This window comes from Idiotropiscis lumnitzeri, chromosome 16, assembly GCF_059441095.1.
Source record: "Idiotropiscis lumnitzeri isolate Australia: NSW breed Sydney's pygmy pipehorse chromosome 16, RoL_Ilum_1.0, whole genome shotgun sequence".
Lineage (NCBI taxonomy): Eukaryota > Metazoa > Chordata > Actinopteri > Syngnathiformes > Syngnathidae > Idiotropiscis > Idiotropiscis lumnitzeri.
This window is the reverse complement of record NC_142406.1, coordinates 13,744,401-13,766,223: the sequence shown is the minus strand read 5'-3', so window position 1 is coordinate 13,766,223 and position 21,823 is coordinate 13,744,401.

Genomic DNA, 21,823 nt, shown 5'->3' with positions numbered 1-21,823 from the left:
ATCGTGACTAGATTCCCAGTCGTTTCCTGCTTGTATCTTTTGTTGTTTTGTTTTTTTGTCCTTTTTGCCTCCACCATTCTGTATTTCTGTCACTCTTCCTTGCTTTGCTCTGTCCTGTAATTCAGACTGTAAGTTGCCATGCCTACCATGTGCTAGATTTTTTTTTTTTCTTCTTCAACCTCAATTCTTATTTTCAAGCCTGCCAGCTGCAGTGTTTGCATTAGGCTCCACCTGCATCCACTTCATTCATTACAGAAGCCACTTCAGTGTCACTAATTGCTACAATAATGATTACGCCCATCCTCAAGTGTGTTATTGCGTCAATACAAAAGGTTACAAACTAAATGAAATGTATTCATGTCACGTTGCAATATGTTCTTAGAGCAACTTTAGTTTCTCTGGATAAAAAGGACCCTGGAGAATTGACATTGGAAACATTTTGCATGGAGACACTCTTGAGTATGAGGGAGCAAGTTTTGACCAGTAGAATTGGAAACGGATTCGAGGAGTTCACAGCTGTTGAAACATGGACAAAGTGGGAAAATAATTCCATATTCAACGCAGCGATGTAATGGCAACTAAAATAAAAATGAATCCAAGGGATCATTTAAAGTAAAATGGCTCTTCCCGAGGCCTCACAATTTGGATTTAATCAGCATGTTAAAAAGATGCCCAACTATTTCAGAAACTTCAGAGTTCCATTAAAAATTCAATCGAGAGTTAATTTAATAATACGATTTTTCTAAAGGAAACTGCTTGACCCTGGCCTGAATAATCTCCATTTAAATTTCATTAGACAAATCAGAGGTCAACAAGCATCCCGGAATGGATTGGATCATATTTAACCTTTAGAGGTTCTATCGTAAAAGTAATTGATGCAAATATTTCCTGAAAACTTGGCTGGGTACCGTCAAAAGTCAGCAAGGGAGTTGCAAGCCCCAAGCGCTGAAGAACTCCCCTCATATTGTCAAGAGGAAAAACTCAATGGAAGATGCAAATCCAAACTGATTTATGTTATCCTTCATCTTATTCATTTAATTCGGCTTTTGTTACATATCATGGTACTCAACTCAACTTTATTTATAAAGCACTTTAAAACAACCATGTATATGCAAATGACTTACACAGAGCAAAAGTCATACAACATTAAAACAAATTAATAAGGAAGGCAAAAAGCACCTATTCGGTAAAACCAAAAAGCATGCTGAGTCAAAAGCCAAAGAATTAAGATGAGTTTTAAAGATAGGATAAAAGAACTCTAAAATGTACAGGGAGCTAGTGAAGAGACGCCAGAGTAGGAGTTGCGTGCTCCCGCTTACAAGTAGCAGTTTAGAGGCGAGCAGCGACATTTTGGACCAACTGGAGATGCTTGAAGGAGGATTGGCTGACTCCAAAATATGAAGTGCATTACAGTAATCCAGCCGAGACGTGACGAAGGCTTGTATGTGATGTACTACGAACGATAATACAGATCGAGCAAATGGCATTTCAATTGCATTCAATTTGCAAGCAGGTGCCGGCCTCAGAAGGGTAGAAATGTACTCGAGATGTGTTTATGCCCATAAGGGGTCAAACAAAGTGGAAGTGTGAGGTAATGTTAGGTTTGGGTGAAATAAAAAAAAATAAAAAAGTGATCCAGTGCCTCAAGCCTTCTTTTTCTCACTTTATCTTCACTTGAACTCTATAAACCTCCCTTTCACATGCAAATTCAGCACTATTCAAAGTGAGGTCAACTTGCTCATCCGGAGTTTCACACTCACCGCAACGATGAATAAAGATGCACTTAGCATGTTCATTCCTATAAACGCAGTGCAAACTGTGATGGACGTACGAGAGCCCACGGAAGGAGGAGAAACTAATAGAGGTTGCAAGCCATTTTAGAAAGACTAAGGTGGGTTTCTGTACCGTTACACACACCATAGCATTCTGGTTATAAGGCGCAGCCACAATGAACCGACACATTTTAACATTTCCGTATATAGGGCGCACCCAATTCTAAGGCTTGTTTTTTATTTTTGAGAAAATCAAAGGATTGAAAAATTCTAAAAGCACTGGAATGCACCTCATGTACGTTGTTGTCCTCAAAAAAATATCACCATTCATCTAAACAATGTTCAGGAGATTCATAGATATAGGTTATGATGTGCAATTCCGTAAGTAGTATCGGAAACCAAATTTATTTACTTTTTATTTTTATTATCATGTAATTATTATTCATTCACAAACAATTTTCCATTTTAATAATGCAGCTTTGCCCTTGTAGAAATAGTTGTAGTGGGACTTGTAGAACAACCTTGAAGTTCCCATCGTAACTTGCGCCACAGACGAAACTGAATGTGACTAGATGTGGAAATATGTAGCTCGACAATAACTCTTGAAACATCTTGCTTCTGCTTGATAGTCCTAAAAAAAAAACAACCTCAACCCTACACCCCTGTGCTTTGATGACATGGTTTGTATTTCATCAGCAACTCATTTCACTCATCTTTTGCTCTGCCTCCACATCATCTTCCAAAGCACTTTTCCAACATGCAAAGCCCCCCCCCCCCCGCAATCGCTTTTGATCAGAGACGTTCCAGATTAATTATACTCTAATTTACATTAAATGGCTCATATTAGCAGACTGATGATCTCCACCCCCCCCCCACTTCCACCTCAGAAATACTTCATCAAATTCCAACCTGGTCATATTCTGCGAGCAAACACAATCTGCATGCAAATGAACATTCTGGAATTGTTACGTCTTCACAATGTGACATTGGGTGAGGTTTGGGATGCCAAAATGACACCAGGAGTGTTGTTTTACATAGATGTAGCTTAACTTTCCAGAACTGTCGTCTTTCTTTAAACCAGTGTTTTCGACCGCCAACTACGACACTCTATTTTGCCCAATTACTAAAGGCCAATTATTATGGTGATGTTGATCAATATAATTAGCATTGTAATTACTGCACAGAAGTCCGAGTGAAGTCGCAGGTTGCTGTTTATACCTCTCAGGTGCACAGTAAAAAAAAAAAAAAAATCTGTAGACGTGAATCGAGTAAGCGACAGCTCTGCAGAATGGCAGATTGAAAATGGTTTTCTTTGGTTTCACGCTCTAAATTCAATATAGCTGAATAAATGAGAGCGGCCAAGCGATATTTTATTAGTAGGCAGAGCAATGAATGTCTAGGCGAGCTGCCCCTTGTTAATTGTATGGCAGTACGTGATCTGTGGACCGGCCGCGACTTTCCAGTTCCAGGCCTCGTCTTGTAACAGATTACGTGACGGCACCGTCGACGAATCGCACTTTGCACTTCATACGGGGACGTAAAAGTGTTTAAACTTTCTCAAAGTTCAGTACCAGTTTGCAGGAGATGAAGCACCTTTTATGAACAGCGCTGAGGAGGGGAAGAAAAATGGCTGCCCATTTTTCTTCACTTCACCATCTTTACGGTGTGTAAGACAGCGGGGGATATAATGAAGACTCAACAAGGCTGGACATCCTTTCTACTCTCTTGTGACTTGCTGTAATGAGATTTTTTTTTTTTTGTTCTGTGTCATTTGGCCTTCCCAGCATGTGTCCATCGGTAGCTCTCAGCGCCAGTGTTGACATTTATCAGTTTTTGCTAAAAAACGGTGATGACGTTATCGTGAACACCGTTTCAGCACATGGAGCTGTCATTATTGAGCAAAACTTTACTCTATGAAGGAGAACTTGAAGCTCAGCCCGCCTCTGCTCATGCGAAAAAAAGATTTCCAAAAATGACAGCAGAAATTACAGCGTGAGAGTGTAATGTTGACAATCTGCAAGACTTGTGACGAAGAACGAGCGATGAGACGGAAAACCAAAGCACCAGCCAGAGAACCGAAAAAAAAAGTGACTTCGATAAATCATGTAGCTCAGTCAATGATAAAAGCACCAGTGAAACGACAAAGAGTAAGAAGGAGTTGAATTGATCCACATGCTGTGCCTCATTGGTCCCCAAACCCCAGTGCACTGCCCGGTACCGGTCCGTGCCTCACTTTGGACCAGGCCGCACAGATGGAAAAAAAAAACTTGCAGTTGGTGAATATCGAGATGCTAATTGTCTCAGTTGCATGAGGCTAATATTAAACCCACAAGATGGCAAGTGAGTAAAAACCATACCACTTGCGAAGTCCACGCTGCAAAATATGCCGAAAACACACTGCACCCCCGTTACAGGTCGGCAGTTATGGAGTTGGATGGTCCGTGGCAGGAAAAAGTTTTTTTTCTGAAAGGCAACACTACCAAGGTATTTGAAAGATAACATCAATAGTTGAGTAAAGCAATGTTTATTCATGTGTTTGCTGGACCCTGTGCAGTCCTGTCAAAACTGTGAACAAATGGCAAAAGAACAGACAGATTCCCATTTATACATCTTAATGGGAATTTTTTTTTTTTTTTAAGTAATCTTTTCCAACTAGCAAATAAACCAACCAAACAACATATACATGTAATTCTAGATACAAATACCATTACTCCCCCCCCACCCCAATTCTCAAATAGAGCAAGACACTTTGCTAACCTGAACAAAATTTTCCACTCTAGTTTCAACTTGACGTCTAGTGGTCCTTGTATCATACTGTTAAAAAAAAAAATCAATTATTATACAGGACATTTCACTAATGGCCAAGTCATGTATTTAGAGTGTGAAAAGGGCATGACAGAGTGGCGTGATCGTACTAAACATGGAATGGTGAGTTTTGTTAAGCGAGGTTTTTAGCACTTTTATTGTAAAAAAAAAAAAATAAATAAATAAATAGATGAATCCTCAAACCAAGACCTCGGGAGGCTTAAACTGGAACTAATTGAACACTGACGTAAAGTGACTGTTGAGCTTATCATTCGTATCAAGAAATGTTTGAGTATCTCCATACAGGATTTTTTTAAAGCTTATTTTATTAGCTTTATTATTTTATTTATTAACTTTACTTCCAGTATGTTGAATCGAGACGATGTCAGTGGTAGCCTGTGCCAGGTGGTCAGTTTCTTCTCACTACAGTTAACAAGTTTCTAAAATTCAGCCATTGCATCTTTTATTGAACTGACAGTATGCAAATATTAACCTTCAATATGTTTGTCTCTGCATCGTAATTATTCAGGCCATGCTCAGCTACAGCCGCATGTGAAGAGGCGACGGATTTCAAAAGCGATGGCCTTTCACATGTCAGGCTAGATATCATTTACGACTGTGAGAAATTATTTGGCTTGCCCTGACAAAATATACGCCGCTAAGCACCTCATCGCATTTTTTCCCTAAATTTCCCTGGACATGCAGTAATGGTGCTGTGGAGCCCTGCTGTCAGGTGTGCTTTGAGTTGCAGCCATGCCAATGTCCTGTTCGCCATGATATCCTGTGGCAGGTAGTCTGCCTGCCTCCAAACGCTGCTCTCCACCCAGCTGGAAAACCAACACTGTCACCCAGGGAAATTAGAGCTACTCAGAAACATCCTAATTCGGCCGGATTTAATAGCTAAAGACTAACCTTTTAATAGTGCGGTGAAGTCTGGAGGAAATGTGACAGTGCGAGTTAGAATGAGTGGAGTGTATTCACCTAGCATGAGTGTAAAAGGTTTCATGCGTAGTAAAAACAGAGTATGTGTGGGAAGTGTGTTGAGCAATCGCGAGAAAAGGAGTGAATGATGGACGTCAAGGTAATTGGAAATCATGGACTTGGTCTAAATCTGCAATTCTTTTGTTTGTTTGTTTGTTTTTTAAGCAATTTATTGACCCCCTGTCTGCCCACCCTTCTGTCGGCATTGCTTCAAAGCCGTGTTCTCAGACGTCTCTACACAAGGACTTCAGTGGTGACGAATCGAGATTCTCAATCAAAGTAACTCTGGGGCATGTCAGGAAATAATGCATGACATCAGAGGACAGGAATTACTGTAGCTTGGCAATGAATTGCACAAAGAAGCTGAAATTCATGTTATTTTGGTAGACGAATGAAAGTCCGTAGTCAATTTTTGCTCGTCTCGAAGTTCATCGGCCGGTACCTGAATGAAAGGGTGTCAAAAAAATGCTATACCCCGCTTGAACTGAGTTTTCTCGCTTCATTTATTATTAGCTCTACCACACAGAAGAACCACATATAGATTTTAATAGTTTATACAAGAACTTTATTCATTTTGAATTTATAGATAAGATAATAGAGATGCCACAGGTCAAGCATTTCAAGTTTTTTATCACAGTGTACAAACTTGGTTGATTTTTAGGTACTAGATGCCAACCCCCTGAGATAATCCCACGTTTCTTGTCTTTCACTAGCTAAAAAATACGCTGACAAGTAAAAACATCCCGTTTGAATCTGAAACAATATTCTGTCTGCTACTGAATGCAATGTAAAACAGATTCTGTCAAGGGATGAGGCTAATATCTTAAATAAATGACACATTCTTCCAATGGTCAAAGGTCATCCTCTGCATTCCAAATGAGTCATTTGCGCTATAAAAAACGCATTCTATTTGGTTTTGACAGTGTATTTTCGGCTGGAGGCGGAACTCCCAAATCTATTCAGCAGTCAATTTGCCTCTCTGACTCTGATTATGAGCATTGCTGTAGCGGTAGTGTTTGATAGCGACTGTAATTCTGCCAGACAGTCCAATTTCTCCCCTCACTTCAGCTCCACACACACACACACTGACACGCACAGTCCAGCTTTTCTATACATACCCGAAAGGAGCTGCTATGATAAACCATTGAGGCTATAACAGACCTAGAAATCACTTTCCAGCCTTTATGAATGGAATATCGCAAGGAATCTAAACACAGTTCCGACACTCAGATGACAAACAAAGGGTCTCAAACGTAGTCAGCCGTGACAGTTTGAGCAAATTAAAAGTTCTCAATGGCGGAAGCAACATTTCTGATAGTATCTCCCCAGCTTTCCTCTCTTTGGTTCTCGCTTTCGTCTCTCGCATCCCTATCAGTAATTTGCCCGCATTGCCAGCCATGGACTGATTGTAATAACACTTTGGTGAATAGTGCAATCAGCAACAGTGGCCTTGCATGATTTTCTTGAGGGGTCACTCACTATGTCATGACATAGAAAAAAAAAAAAAAAAGGAGAACAGGACAAGGATGAAGAGAGATTTAGATCAGATGAGGGTGTGCGGTGTTAAAGGTAATACAGGACATATTCTCATACGGAATCATATTTGCATTGTCCAATCTTTCCGTATAACAGATTTTCCTTATATGGGAAACGATTCCGGTACATGTCCTGTATGAACGTGCAAGTATGTTGAAAAAATGCAACATAGACTTGCTTTTCCAGTAGAGATATCAATTATTCTAAGGCCAGACCTCATCCTAAGAATTCTGAACTGCTGTTGTACATCCTGGAAATTATAATGTCACAGGAATCTGTGTGAGACACAAGCGGCCTGAAATAGCAGTCCAGGCAGAGTGACACAACTTGTGCACCAACTTTCTTCAATAAGGGTGGGGGCGGGGGAACCTTTCCAGGGTGTTGAATGCAATGCAGTAGAAATTCTGGGTGCACGTAATTTCAGTGCAAGTGCGCCAAAGAAAGAAAGTTGGGTACATCAATGTAGAACACAGCATGAGCAAAATGAATAAATAAATAAATAATCCTCAAATGCAATTTGTACAATCAATAACCCCAGTATCATTAAAAGTAAGCGAATAGTCACCAAATCTCTTCTGCACTTCTGCTCAGCTATTGTGACTTATTAAATAATGCAGTCCCTATGAGGTGCCCCAGTGATTCCATATTAATTTTTAAAGTTCAATAAATGTTTCTTGTTCACTGGTCACACTTAAAGGCAGCCTTTACTATTTTATGCCCCTGTATTCTCTACTGTGTTAAAGTCTGATGCTTTTCACTGAATCTCACTAAATGGTTTACAAATAATGGAGGTCTGATGCTGTTAAGCTTGCTGCGACAATTTACACTTCACTGAATCGAGATGTTCAATTCTGAGGGTTGGCAGGTGTCCTCAGGCAATCAGAACAGTTATGACAAGCACACAGCAGGAGGTCAGATGGTGTCCTTTTATAGAAAGTAGTAGAAGGTCATTGGCGTTAATCCAATAATACACGATGCCGCAAACCACATCGGCATTATTTTCCTTATTAGGACATTACATCATCTGAAATGATGATGGGTCAGAATAAGACAAATGGCTTTTTTTGGGGGGGGGTTTGGGAAAGACTCCAGCTCACCCGTGAAGAGTAATGCCTCCGCAACTTTCACGATTATTAATAGTAGGGTAAGTACACGATGCTCCAAGCTAAATTTCTACCACATTTACATAATTTTCTCAATTACGGGAAATATCTGAAGAGCGGCGGCATTTCCGTTGACATGTGTGGAACGAGTGTGTCCTAGCGTGTCGGACAGCGATCCATGCATACATTTGGAAATTAACTATAAAATTAATTTACAGTGTACATTTGAACCGGCAACATTTAGGACGTCACATTTCTCGCGTTCTCTGAAAATCTACAATTCAATTATAAATCCATATCACTTCACAAAATCTTTATCTTAACACCAAAAAGTGAGGCGAAACCCTCAACTCATGTATACAAGTTCATTTTGCACCCTTATAGTAAAGTTACTATTAATTTATTTTATAGGGCGAATGATTGCACTAAAAAAGTTAACCAGGGCCGAAAAGTTATAATGTAAAACTACAATATTAGAAATTCTAAAATCTTTGAGGTGACCTCATTCATCTGTGTGAAATTATCTTAAGATCTACCATAATTCCTTCTTGCTCAAGTGCAATTACCTGCTTAAAAACTGGGCAGGCTGAGACAACACTGATGGTCACAATGGCAAAGGGGCGCACAGGGGTTCTATGTTTTTCCTCTTTGACAGGCAGGACAAACAAACGGCAGCTTGTCATAAAAGAAGTGAAAGCTTGGTCGAGGAGTGCACCAGCAGGATGGGAAATAGACGAAGTGGGAAGAGGAAGCAGGATGTGAAGGTGACCTGGGATGTGCTCTACCAGGCAAAACCTCTGCGCGTCAAATTCTTCATCACAGTGGTGTATGATGGCCAATCTAGCTCAGATAATCTCCATCTCTAGGACATAACTGAGTCTCCAGCTTGTGCTTTGTGCTCCGGGAGAGATTCACTCAAGCACAGCTCAGTAGTTGCTCAAAAGCACTGGACGAGAGTCGCTGTCGCTGGTAGCATGACCAGCTGCCGAGGTAATCTCCAAAGCTGTTGTGCACAAAAATACCCTCTGCCTCTGCCGCAAACAAACCAGTAGCCGGTCCACTCCCTCAATGTCGGACCGGGAGCTGAGCGTAAACTTGGCCAAGCTACTCAAGTTCCCAGAATATGTCAGAACAACTTTGAGGTCGGACGATATCTTTTCATCTGTCTCTGCGAGCCTAAGTGCTGATGATAGAACTGACAGTTTATGAATGAGCAAAAGCAGCCGAAATACCAGGCGCAAGTGGAGCAATGCCAAGGAAGAGGCAGAAAGGCAACCTGCAATGCCACTTTACTCACTGCTCGAAGGGGAGGCTTAAAAGGAACACTGTCGAGGCTGCAGAGAAAGGATTCAGTTGGATTTCGATCAGGACGTGCGATCAATAGGACAATGCTGTCGGGACACAAGCTGATCAGTCACCCTGAGTGGGTTCTTCTGATGTTGAAAGATCTGAAACACACGATGATCTCAGGCCGCTCAAGATGGGTCGACAACAGATTTGTTCGGCAATTGCAGAGATGAAGTCTTTGTATCGGTCTTGGACAGTGAAGAAAGAACTGGGCCACATGACCAAACTCTTTACCTATGGTCACAAGATTTGGGTTGGGGTTTCAAGGGGGTTCAAAGTCGGGTTTTAAACCAGGATGTGTGAAGGTATGATTGTTTGTTCTTCAGGAGATGAAGCAGACAAATAGGTTACAAGAAAAACACCTCTTGAAATCTTCAGAACTTTTTCAAATCCTCTGAACACTCGGATGAGATCAAACAAAGAAAATTAATTTCACTCACTAGCCTGACACAAAGTCTGAAGGAGCCTTTCTTTAAAGGCCCCCAAAGAAAGTAGAAAATTACAGGAGAGTAAAAACAAGTCATTGATTTTTTTTTTTTCTCGAACTCGAACAAACAGAGGCGAGAGATCAAGGAAAGCAGTGAGTGATGGTGTGTCAGGTTTGATGCTGAGGTACCGGCTCCCTCCTTTTAAAATGTTTTTTTCATGTATTGCATTCCACTTGCAGCAGCAATTTTAGCTTATACCTACATTTCATGAAACCACAGGGGTGTACTCAGGGACTTCAGTCACTTTCAGCAAATCAAAAAAACTTTGCCAAGGGGATTATTAACAATAAACAACACTACTCTTAAATTTGAACTTATCACAGTAAATCACTGATGGGTGGACAGGAAGCTTGATTCTTCTGGAGCTCAGCTCAGAAGTGAATGTATTTTTAAGTTGACCGAGAGAGAGGGATCAGAGGCCCTCCATGAATCAATAATGCATACGTATCACAAACTCCTCATGCTACTCTATCATTCCCTCTCATTCTTTTTTTATAAACGTCATTCTGTCACTTGCAAATCCTGGGTTGTTGCTGTGTTCATGTGCCACGTTTGCTCAATTTAACAAAAATGGAGATGCTTGATATGATTAAACAGACACAGTCTTCAAATAAATACTCTTGGAGACTGATTTTATTGAAGTGAAACAAAAAATAAGAAGGCATGTTTGAAGCCATGTAGAGCAGGGGTCCTTAAATCTTGTTCCTCAACTGTTTTCGACTTTTCCTTGCTGGAACTCACCTGATTCAAATGATCAGATAATCAGCAAGGTCTGCAGAAGCTAGGGAACGGTCCTGATCATTTAAATCAGGTGTGTTGCAGCAGCGAGAGATGGAAAACAGGGAGGACACCGGCTCTCGGATTGAAGCCGTTCAATTACGCAGCATTGTTTAGAAATGTTGATAGTGCAAGTGAAGAATTCAACTTTGGGGTGATCTGAATTACCTCAATTTATTGTAAACATTTTCACAAATGCTAAAGCTAAAGCATTTAATATTATATTACAGAATTCAGGTCAGAACCGAGCCAGTGATGAGCATATGGTGTCACCTTTCAGCATCCTTAAGCTTAATATATTTCTATCAGTGGTGAAATCACGACCTTGTCACTATCCAGATACTATCCACCCCCCCCGTGGTTGGTGCAATGGGAATGTGCAGCACTTAAAGACGAGGCACATCGAGCAATGAGCCAACGATTATGGAATGAGTGGTCGACTAGATGAGGGATAATGGCTGGCAGGACGGTTTGGGTAGGCATGCCGTCGTGTGGGAATTTCGGAGCGGGAATGATTTAGGCCGGATGAGGGAGCAAGCTGATTATGTTCCCTCCTTTTTTTGTGTGTGGGGGTTCAGGATGAGCACACAAATCCGCCACTTGGCAAAGTCAAGCTGGTTGAGCGAAGCAAAGACTTTGAAGGAACATGAGAAAACGGATTGGAAATTTTGTTATTGTGACTTCATTTAGGCTTAAATGACATCAAGTTGGGGCTGATTAAGGTTGAAAACTATGAATCTATACTGCTTGCCCCACATTTGGGTCACCGGTAACAGGAGCCTATCCCAGCTGACTTTGGGTAAACCCTGGACTGGACAGGTTGCACTCCAGTCAGACGAACAAACCACAATCACATCTATGGGCAATTTAGTCGTCAATCAACCAAGAAAGTGTCTTTTCAGGCTACGGGGGCAAGACTAAGTACCCCATGTGAGAACATGCAAATTCGAAACCAGGGGTCTTCAATCCTGTTCCTCGAGGGCCGGTGTCCTGCCTGATTCAATGATCAGGTAATCAGCACGGTCTGCAGAAGCTGGATAACGATCGTGATCATTTGAATCAGGTGTGTGAATTAAGGAACAGCATTGAAGACCCCTCCCCTAAACAGATATTTCAAAGGCAATTTGAACCCAGATCTCCAGACTGCTAGTTTCTGGAAAAATCTTCTCTCCCATTCCTGTGTTCTGATTCCCTGGTCTGATTTACTTTCAATTCACTTTATTCTCTTGTGTTTTCACACCTCAAAATTTCATGATGATTAACTGAACTCGGTGCTCTCCTGCTAACACCGCCCACTCTTCTTGTCCGCCACAAGAGCAAGAGAGGCCATAGTAATTGGACACGTCTGGACTCGGTGAACTCCGAGTGCGCCTGAAATGTAAAGTGTGCACGGGTGCGTGAACAGAGTATGTGTTAATTGCCTGAGTCCTTCAGATTTGGCGTGCCGGTACCAGACATCTTACCTTTACCGGGTACCTGCAGCAAGACAGGATCCATTAGATGCTCGCTGAGTGATGAGACAGAGCAGTTTTCATTAAAAAGACATTTGGTCGTGAATTTGACACGAAGCCGGAGACAAAGGCTTGTGTTTTTCTCGCAGGATAGCTCTAAGATTCACATGTGAACATTTCACAGCTGCCACTCAACTAAACAGCGACTGAAAGCGAGCCAGGCCTGGATGGCCGAGAGAAGCAGGTGTTTGTGTGAGTTGGTGTGCATGTCAGTGCTGAAGTGCTGCAAGGCCTCAGACAAGGAGAGACTGAAGGACGATGTGAAGTTGAGAGAGAATTTTGTAGACTGCTGTAAAGTAAAAAGTACAACACTGTTACTCACACCTGTCCTTGAACTGCACTTTACAGGAACGAACAGAGTGGGAAGTCATTCCTTCTTCTCTACAGTCCATAACTTCACATGCAACACATCCCCTAACTAGGGCATCACTTCTGAGGCCAGCAAATATCTCATCCAAAGTCTAATTATGTCATCCTGAATCAGATTTGAAAAGCTCAGGCGGAATGAAGGCCTGGACCCTTTTCAAGGAAGGGACAACTTGTGAAGAAGATAAAAAAAAAGAGAAGATTGCAATCTTTAAAAGATAGTTACGTAAAAAGTGTTAGGTCATAAAGGAGAACGGCTTTCAGGCATCACTAACATTGTGCCTGTGGGCACAAGGTCACCCCAAAGGACCACATGCGTTGCCTGCGGGGCTCTACTAAATATAACTCACCATCAATGGGAAATTGTGATTGCCGAAAGATTTTTACGAATAATGTTGCAGTTTATTTGTATCTGTGTTGAATCACTAATAATTATTGCAAGAAATCATCGGCAGGAAAATAATCAGTGTATTCACATTTATGAATAGTCGTCATTTTTAACAACACAATTAAAGGTAATTAAAGCAAATTTGTTGACACGTGTATAAAAGTGGCAGCGTTTGGCATTAATCAGTACCTGAGAAGCAGCACTTGGTTTCAGAAAGGTCGATCTCCATAATTACTATGTGGATGCGGCGTGAAGTCAGGCAGTCATGTTTTATAAATAGGGTTGTCTTAACATCCTTCATTTCGGTAGCTTTTAACCTGCTCCAAATGGAAAAGTGCCTTGAGATTTTACTATATTGAACATTTGCTTGATGAGACGGACACACAAAGGAACACAAGGCAAACCAAAGTTAAAAAATCTAAATCAACAAAACCAGACCGTGACATATTATTTTGATTGGAAGTGTCAAACAAAAGCCCTTATAATGGCAAAACATCATATGATGTCACCATGAGACATCAAAAAGACATTTGGCCGTGAATTTGACACGAAGCCAGAGACAAAGGCTTGTGTTTATGGTTATTTCCACTTGACTCCGATTGTCTATTCAAACCATGTTCAGTAAATAGCTCAGTCAATACGGAAACGAGCAGAAAGGAGACATCCATTCAATTTTTAAGCAAAACTGTGACAGGCTCATGCAATGTTGTTAATGTGACTTGCTGAGGGCTGATTCATCACCGCCATCCCTGTGATGGATATTTTGGATCAAGCGGTCGCTTCGCACCGTCTGCTGTTCCAAACCAAAATAGTACATGCTCTAGGAGACGCCCTAGTTTTTGCATCCCCAATAAAAGAAAAAAAATATTTCACGATGCGGCTCAAGGTTTTACCTTCACGTTGCGAAGTGGTTCTCCAGAGGTTTGATTGAAGATTTTGGAGGAAATATAATGGAAAGAAATTGCGGTAACTTGTTTGGATAGATCAGAAATAGTGTTTTTAGCGAAGGTAAGGCGACTTTATTTATATATCGCATTTCATACGTAAGGTGCTACACAGAGTATGAAACAACGTGAACATTAAGTAACCCATATAAAGACTGAACAAAAGGAGTCCTAGAATTGAACCTTGAGGGACCCCACATGGCCAATTCACCCGATTCCAAACTTCCAAGAGTCATCGCATTTCATACGTAAGGTGCTACACAGAGTATGAAACAACGTGAACATTAAGTAACCCATATAAAGACTGAACAAAAGGAGTCCTAGAATTGAACCTTGAGGGACCCCACATGGCCAATTCACCCGATTCCAAACTTCCAAGAGTCACAAAATAACTCCTTTCCTCCAAGTAGGACCTACCAAATTAAGAGGTTTGGAATGATGGAGGGAGTCATGATCACAAAAGAACCTTTGAGGAATTTTTTCATGTTTGGTTTTGCAATAACCTTGAATGCTCTCTTAGAGCCGTTAGATCTGTTTTCTCTTCTAAAGCCTTTGTCTTCACACTCTCACTCCATCATCCATTTCTAGGTATTGTCTGTCGCATCCATCCTGCTTCAGCCATCAATTGTTTGGAGGAACGTCCGATCGCTTTGAACTGACAATCTCGGACGCTGGGCCATAATCCTCGAGTGGTGGTCGTGGTTTGTACAAGCTATTTGAATGTAAGGCCCGGATCTCATAGATTTATTATTTTGAATTTCCCCTGACGACAAGTGGGCGGGGCTCCAGAGAGGCAGTACATGATCCCTGTCCTTTTTTATTCGGGTGCTTTATGTGTGCATCAATCGTAATAACCTCTCCTTCACTGTTCACTTTTAAATCAACCCAATAACTGCCTGTCAGAATAAATTACAGCACAGCGCTGCATTTCAATAAGTACACGTTTCATCCAACATCTGTAATCTGCTCCGCGAAGAAAGCAGGAGCCCTAACGGGGGGGGGGGCACAGTGTAATTGAGCGTGCAATCGGAGAATGCAGTGAACGGAGAAGAGAAAAAAAAAAATAATCCTCTCTCCCACAGGTGTGAACTAATGGGTCAAGTAGGAAACGAGTGCAGGCTTCATATTTGTTCCTCATGAAGGATCCGTCGCTATTGGGGGGAAAAAAGCAGGTCAAAATGTGTTGATCTTTTAACAATACAATGGTACAAATATATTTTCCCACGAGGCCATTCTTTTGAAGAACGAGGCAAGGCTAATCCCTCAAAGACCTACAGGATCAGGTTACGCTAGCATAAGCTCTAAAACGAACACATGCGATTCTTTACTCACACGAGATTGTTGATGTGGCGAATGTTTGTGTACATAGTCTTTAAAATGCATAATCGTATCTTTGGTTATTAAACATGAACTGATGCCGTTAGATCCTCAAGCAAATAAGATTCAAACACTCAGTGGACTCTCCATTTGTGAAACCGGTCAAGTGCAGTAGCATATTACCGAACTGCTTTCATCCACTTGCATACATGAATGCATGTGCAAAGGAATCGATCTCATTTTATTTTATTCTTTTTATCGTTAATAACACAAAGAAAAAAAAACAAAATACCTTAGTAGAAATGGAAGGTCTGTGAAATTGAGGCATTCTCTGGGTAGAAGTGTTTGCTTGCCTTTTGGCCCAGTCTCCGCCTGCACCATCTTCCTTTTGACCTTTCCCTCCTCCGTCTTACTGCCTATGTCTTTCCCCTACATCTCCTGCGTCTCATCAAATAAATGCAAGAGGGTGACTCCCCCGAGAGAAATGCCATTTTCTCTGTGAACCTTGCCACTGCTCTCAGCCCGTCTTTCTCACACCATTTCACTCGCAAGTGTTTTTTGTCATCTCTGGGGAAGGAAACGGGGGGGGGGGGGTGAGAAGGCAGCCAGTGGGAAGAAAAGCCGAATCGTGTAACTCTCGACTTGGTTTCCGATTCTGCAACACATTGTTGGTTCATCATAGCATTCCTGGTAGCCCGACCTGACAATCTCAATCATCCAATAGCGTGAACTGAATTGAATGAAATGACTGAATTTTAATGAAAAAAACATGCAAAAAAATCAAGTTTACATATAACACCTGTATATAATATATAAAGAGAGCCATACAATTTCTACAAGTTGACATCCGCTTGATTCATTCATCGTCCATCCACAGTCAGACGAGGAGCGGAAATCAACAGAGCTTATCAGCTGCACTGATTTAGATTGTCGGGCTGTGCGCTGGTGGGAAAACGACTCCAAATATGCTTTGTGATTACGTGTTGCTAAAAGAGAGCCACCTGTTTGCATTATCATAAGTTACAAGGATGTTGAGGTCATTGACTGACTCACTTCAAGGATGTCAATGAGTCTCCTTTTAATCAACAGGCAATCATTGCATGCCGCGTTGTAATAAAAGTACTTGATGACTGATTTAAAAAAAAAAAAAAAAAGCCAAGGAGCTTTAATCACAGTCATTCTTGGTGAATATTTACTGCAACGTCTACTGCCCACACACACTCTGGCCATTTTATAGTTGCCAAAATCATGACAGTTACTCCATCCACTAAGGCTCTGAGTGTTTGAGTCTGTCGGCAGGACCCTGGCTAATGATCAAAATAGAATCGCAATGTTTGGCCACATTAGTAGACGCGTCTGATAAGTTGTGTCAGTCGATGTCGAAGGATGATTACTTACTCTCGCGCTGGTAAAACTTCAATGTAGCTTGGAATTGACTTGCATTCAGTTCAGATCTTTTTGTCCTTGATAGATTTTGTGCACTTAAGCTTACACTTCACAGAAACCTATATTTACCACTTGAACTTCATGAAACAAGTTATCGGTTCAAATAAGGAAATCCTTCAAATGTAAAGTAGGGATGAACATAAGACTAGATTAGATTAGATTTTTTTCAAAAATATTTAAATAAAGATCAGCACCCCTGATTCTGAGACCGTGGTCCTCAGTTGGAAAAGGGTAGAGAGCCCTATGCGGGTCTGAGACGAGATCCTGCCCCAAGCGGAGTAGTTCAAGTATCTTGGGGTCTTGTTCACGAGTGATTGCAGAATGGAGCGGGAGATCGTCAGAGTGGTCGATGCAGTGTCGGCTGTGATGCGGACCCGGTATTGGTCTGTCGGGGCGGAAAATGAGCATGATTTACCGGCCAATCAATGCGCCTACCTACCTTTGGTCTTGAGTTGTGGGTCAACAAGCTCCTTGTTACAATCCTCCGAAATGAGTTTCCGCCGCACGGTGTCCGGGCTCTCCCTCGGGGTGAGAAGCACGTTCATCTGAGATGGACTCAGTCCACCTGCTGGTCCTCCACGTTGAGAGGAGCCAGATGAAGTGGCTCGGGCATCTGATTAAGATGCCTCCTGGACGCCTCCACGCCAAGATGAGCAGTTCACTCCTTTGCTTCAAGACTATTATGTAGCAACCACTAGGTTTGGCTGTCCACCGGTTTGTTGTCAAGAGACATCAAGTCATGGACACAATAGTCCAGTTAATCCACCGATTGATAATTTTCATGTTCCAAAAGCGATCATTATATCATATACGTGGGTATGTATTACATCTTCCTACCCTTCAACATATTTGATTTAAAAGCGATGAACAGATCAGATTACCCTCATTTATTTCATCTCCATTCATTCATTTGGATAAATACACCTGCGCGCAGATATTTAGCCAACATTTTTTTTTCCTTTACTTTTAATGAACATTTACAAGGCAGTCTAAATAAGTTTGAAGCATCTCTAACACTTTCCACCCTATTAACCTATCTACTTTCCACTCTCTTAAACAAACACATTATCTTTGCTAAAAAGTAATGGGGATGGAGTGAAAGATTTACCCGGAGTTATACAGAGACACTGGAGACATGCATTCGTTGAGCAGGTGGAGCGATACAACGCTAATTTATTATCATTAGCTGGAGTTAATCGCCTGTGCAAACACTTTACTCTCCAAATAGATTTTTTTTTTGGGAAAGACTGAGGAAAAGAGGAATACCAAAACAACATTCAAAGGTATTTCAGGTGCCTTTTAAACGGTGTTTCAGACTGTACTTTACAGAGCGGACATAACAAACCTTTATGGATTTGCCCTGAAATCGCCTACATCCTTGATGGGATGAAATACAATTGTCCAGTAACAGACTTGCAACATCACAACATGAGGTGCATTGTGCGTGGTTGCTGTAAACTGCATCCGGGACTTTTATGAAGTCTGTACCCGAACAACATGAATAGCAGTATTTACGTGTGCATGTCAGGTACGTGTGTGCAGCCGGGGAGACTGGTTTGAGCCTGTGGGCTCAGCGGATTGATGGATTTCGACAACAAGGGTTCAAATGCGTTTCCACCTGCTATCCTTGAGTGATTTCCACAATACGAACAGAGAAAACAATACCGGAGCTACAATAGGAAAAACACACATACAGCAATTCCTCTCTCTTCCTCGACACAAGCCGCCTCCAAATGTTTTATGTACGTGCGGCTTCTGTAAAGCCGATACAAACTATATGTTAAATATCACACAAGCGCTCAGTTTCCTGCTGCGGGGCGTTCTGCCAGGAAGTGTTCGGTTTAAGAACAAGGGTAGAGTTGCTGTGCATGCTCATCTTACATTCCGTGAGCAGGAAGCCCTGAAGGCCCTGAATGTGTTCTTTGTTTGCAAGAACACTTCTTAGTGAGTGAGAAAGCATGTTTAGTTTAAACGCACGCACATTTATTTATATATATATATATATATATATATATATATATATATATATAGCCATATATATAAGATGTATTATATTGTATGACTGTATTTCCAAATATGAACATGCTGGCTACCAGGGCGGCCTTCATCTTTCTGCGGTGCTGTGCAACCCTTTCACACCGAGCGAGTGCTCTCTTAAAAGGGTTTAAGTGCGCCTGTCAGAGATCGTGGCCCCGGTTCATTTTATTCTGAGTGTCTGGACACCAGAATTGGCCTACTGTAGCTACTGTATGTTCCCATAATATAATCTTGACTAATTGTACCCTAGAACCATTGGACCATTGTCTTAAAGTGTGTTGCCTACTTTAACCGGTAGTTTCATTTTTTTGAGTATCACTCAAGCGCGATTTTTGAAGCTCACTCGTGCCTTAATTTTTGACAGTTAAATATTGATCAAGTGAAAAAAATATATTCGAGGGCACTTATGATTCACCGCCTTATAAAGTTGGCAATAAAAGATTATTTGGATTCTTATTCTTGGTAGGAATATAATAAACAATGAATCAAGTACCCAAAGAGGACAAAGTCATGTCTGAAACTGTCTTTCAATCTATTTCAGCTGCAGCTCCACATCTGAATATGTACCCACAAACCAGTCTGTTTCAGATATCGAAATATCAGCGTAATTGCTGCGTCAAAATTGGGGCGACCGTAGCTCAATTGCCAGGACTTTGCTTTGGTTCACCGTGCAAGCACTGCGGCTGATAAATATAATCTGCAACGAGTTGCTGGAGGGATGCAAGTCTGCTTACTGACTACCGTCGAGGTAACCCTTGAGCAACGCACTGAACCGCAACTAAACACGGTGCAGTGGCTGGTGGCCAGCACATTTCTCCCTCCGTGTAGCTCAGAGAGAGAAGACATCAAGGCAAAAGGGCTCCAGGAAAGATTAATAATCCGGGTGAAAATATATAACTGCCATCTTGTTGAGACTGGACACCCCGGGGTGCAGTGACAGCTGAGCATCTTGGACAACGCCTCTTAACTGTCTGCGCTGTGAGAAGATGTGAGCTTGAAGACACCCTGAGGTGATACATGGAGTGCTTTGGCTCGTCTCGGTGTCACAGCCATTACGTTAGTCACTGCTTCATGTTCAGAAGGCCCCGGCCTCAGTCTTCTGGGAGGAGAACGGCGGTAACACTGGACTGCTCAGAAACGCTGCACATGTTTAATTTTTTTTGTTATTTTTGCGATTAACTTGTAGTTATATTCTCAGCACGTGTGGCAGCAAAAGGAACACTGACGTGAGACAAAAGCAAACCTCATTTCATGCTTTGTTTACTCTTCTAGATTGTAAATCAAGTGTTGAATAAATTCTTAAAAAATCTGCGCATTGGCGCCTTCAGAATTTTATTCGCTTCGTGACCACAATAGTGTCTCAAGTCATCTTTCCCCATTGAAATGAATGGAAATATGATTAATCCGTTCCAGCCCCACCAAAAACATAATACTCAAAGTTCATCTTTATTATTATTTTTGAATGATTAAATGTATTGCATAAAAAGGTACTGAAATCAAATTTGCACTCCACCTAAACTGTAAACTTGGAAAATGTGAGCGCAAAACAAAATGAATTGTCACAAATCAGCCGAATGGTAGAAAAATTACCAAACACCCACAGTCCCTACAATTGATGTATTTTATATATTTACCTCATTTGAATAAACACATAACATAACGGTGATTGTTTTGCGTGTAAGCAGGAGCTTTATGTTATTTTTCACTCATTGTGGGATTTCCTATCGAAATAAACCTAAGCACTGATTGCTTTGTGGCCACTTGGTAAAATGAGCATGCTTACTTTAAAGCAGTTGAGAATAACTTAATCTACTGGGATTAAAAACAGCCAGTGTGTTCATGCATTTTAATGATCAACTCATTGTGCCGTAGACAGGCTCTGAACTTCAATTTACCCTGTGAGTTCCGTGCAGCATTTCAAGGCGCGCCCTGTGGAAGTTGTGTGTAAACCAATGTTTCTATTGTCGTCTCGCAGTATATTTTACTCACGACGGCAATGAGTTGTATACTGTCTGTGTTTGTGTGTTTTGTGCACGCATGAGTGAGTCGTGGTGACAGTGTTGCTTGTGAAGCGGGCGCTCTGGCACGATGACAGAATGAGGTCGCCCTGCTGCAGAATGACATGCTCACCATGTCAGAGTCTCTCACGCTCACGCATACACACATGCATGTGCACACACACACACATCCCAGAATGAGTAGTTTGGATGAGGGGGGGCGATGCTTTTGGCTGTGGAACACTGGCACTATTTAGAGCACACATCTCGGACGAGGTACAGAAGAAAAACGTGGCGTGGTTATGCATGAAGCCAAGATGAGTCACAGTAAACAAAGGTTTTACTGTATATTTATTGTTACTCTTCTCGCAAAAATGACTTGCACAATTCCTTAATGCAGTATTGACTTTACGCTGCGACATCAGCAAACGAGATTACCAGGCTGACCCCCTCAAATTAATTTTCTTGTTCGTATCTGGGATTGCGTCGGGGGCCAGCAGCTCGAGTCAGAAAAGTTCAGACTTTCTTCTCCTCTTCTGTCAGGGGAAAAAAAAAGTCTCCCTCGCATTTTCGAGGTCATCCGAGGGCTGTCCTCATGCTCGGAACACATCACCAGGGAGCGTCCTTGTGCATCCTACTCGGATGCCCGAGCCACCTAATCTAGCTCCTCGCTTAAAACCCATTTTGGAACCCTAACCATAGTTTAAAACCCCACTTAAAAATCCTTTACACGAGTTTAAAACCCTCACCCTAGTTTGAAACCCTAATTTGAGACCTTAACCCTAGTTTCATAACTTCTGTTGAAACCCTTACCCTAATTTGAAACCTTAACCATAGTTTAAAACCTTGCTTCAACTCTTGTCGACAAGAAGTCCAATACTCAAAGACTCCAATAGAGTCCATTTCTTGAGAAAGCCAGACTTTGATCACCCTTGTCTTTTTTCTTCCTGCGGTATCGCCAAGACTTTGTGAGAGGAAGAGACGGACGGACAGAGTCCTGAAAAATAG